This window comes from Rhincodon typus, unplaced genomic scaffold, assembly GCF_021869965.1.
Source record: "Rhincodon typus isolate 14 unplaced genomic scaffold, sRhiTyp1.1 hic_rhity00003759, whole genome shotgun sequence".
Classification (NCBI taxonomy): Eukaryota; Metazoa; Chordata; class Chondrichthyes; order Orectolobiformes; family Rhincodontidae; genus Rhincodon; species Rhincodon typus.
The window spans coordinates 13,231-15,396 of NW_025969397.1; the positions used below are offsets into that span (position 1 = coordinate 13,231).

The 2,166-nt window shown below is 48.9% G+C and overlaps 1 long non-coding RNA gene across 1 annotated transcript in view; it reads right to left on the bottom strand.

The window, feature by feature from the left end:
• LOC125481832 overlaps positions 1-2,166 on the bottom strand; it is a 9,758-nt gene extending 7,592 nt beyond the window's left edge. The window contains exons 1-2 of the long non-coding RNA XR_007261468.1: positions 2,130-2,166; positions 646-817 (exon numbers count right to left, since the gene is read on the bottom strand). This is a non-coding gene — a long non-coding RNA (uncharacterized LOC125481832). The remainder of the gene's footprint in view (positions 1-645; positions 818-2,129) is intronic.

Here is a 2,166-nt window from a genome sequence, read left to right on the forward strand (position 1 = left end):
TTCCAGTCAATCGTGAATCAAGGAATGTGGGGGATTCAGTGATGATAATACTATTGAATGTCAAGTGTGGGTGGTTAGATTCTCTTTTGGTGGAGACAAACATTACCTGGCACTTATGTGATTTGAATAAGTCAGTCCAAACTTGAATATTGTCCAAATCTTGTTGCATTTAAGAGTGAGATAGATAGGTTCTTGATTATCAAGAGGATCAAGGGTTATGGGAAGAAAGCGGGAGAATGGGGTTGAGGAACTTGTCAGCCATGATTGAATGGCGGAGCAGACTTGATGGGCCGATGGGCCGAATGGCCTAATTTCTGCTCCTCTGTCTTATGGTCTTATGGTCATTTGAACATGGACTGCTTTAGCATCTGAGGAGTCGTGAATGGTGCTGAACACTGTACAGTCATTGGCGAACATCCCCACTTCTGATGAACTGAGGCTCTTGTACCGGTGGTGCCCGTACCTTTGGCCAAGGAGGTCCAGGTTCAAGTCCCACCAGAGATATGCAATATCTATGAATGGGTTTATTCGAAATTATCTACTGTGAGGAATTCCTGCAGCGATGCCCTGAGACTGAGATGATGCATCTCCAACCACCACAACCACCTTCACAGCGTCCCCATGATTTAACTCTCACCCCATTACCTTGATAGATCTGTGACGCTTTCAGCCGATCCTCCTCCAGATGATTTGCTGTCCAAAGGAATAAGGCTCCTCTAACAACAGCAACGAAAGGGCACAGCAGGAAGGCATGTTCCAGGCTCACAAACTTCCAAAAGCTGGAGGCTGGACGGGTCTTCTGGATAGCATCGGAGATCTGCGGAGAGGCCAGTCACAAAAATCAACCATTTACTGCACAAAGGCCTGTCCAGCTCTTCCTACTGAGGCGTAAAAACACTCACGGCTGCCCTCCTCTGTGATTCACCCCACCCTGTACATAAGATGTTTGGGTTTTATGGGTTGGGGGAGAACTTTGCTGCTGCTTAAAAGTTGGGGGCCAATTGTCCCATTTAAGTGTAGGCCCCCTCTGGTAACCATGTGATAAACTAATAATTCTCTGGTCCCCAGGATGGCCATTGCTGGGATTCCATGCAGTCACCAACAATGATTATCAGGGAGAGAGAGAGAGAGAGTAAAATGGGGGTGGGGACAGTGGGATGGTATTGCTCAAGGAGCTAAAAGGCCTCCTCCTGTTCCTAAAGCAGTCAGACAGTATTAGCTGAGGGTCAGTGGGTAACAGTGTTAGCTGTGGCACAGTCAGACCAGTACAACCATCAGTGCTGACACCGTGACACTGTACTGAGGAAGTGCCTTATAGTTGGAGCCAACATTAAATGGAGGTTCTGCCTGTCCTTCCAGCTGCAGTTAAAGATCCCTGGGCAATGTTTTGAAGTCGAGCAGGGCAGGTATCCCCTAAGCCCCAACCCACATTTATGCACCCCTCATCACCAAAACAACTTATCTGGTTGTTTCCACAGGTACTGTTTGTGGGAGCTAGTTGTGCACAAATTGGCTACTGGGTTTCCTTCGTGACAACGGCAACCGTTCTCTTCAAAGTTCCAGGCTGTCAGTTGTTCGGGGATGCTCCTGAGGTTGTGGAAATGTAACTCTTTCTGACTGGCAGCATTTCAGCAGCTGCCTTGGCTCAGGGAGGGTTAAACTAGGATGTCCTTCCGCGCCTCCCCTGGCCATCAGCAGCATGCGCCATGTGTAGGTGCCAAAAGGACCTTGGCACAAGTATTTAAGTCCGAGGACACCCCAAAAGTGTTTTACAGTCACCATAACGGGACGGTGCACAGCAATATCCCACAAACCACAATGAAATAATGTGCAGAAATGTCATAGTTGTTAACATGGTGGGCCAGTTGGTGGGTAAATATTGGCTGGGAGAACTACCCCCTGTTATTCTAGGATTAGTGTCATGAGACACCCTACCTCCTGCTGAGAGAGGTCTGTCTGACAGTGCAGCAGTCCCCGAGCTAAGAAGCTGCCGAAACCTGTGAAAGGTCAGACGTGAACGTGTCTTCCTTTCCTCACTCATCGCCAGTCAGGTCGTGTTTCTGAGCTCCCTGCGTTGTCCACGCTGGAACTGAGGCCAGGCTGCAAGTGAGAAGGTGGTTGGTACTCACACTGCCAATGATGTAGGAGCTGCTGGCATCCCCCAGA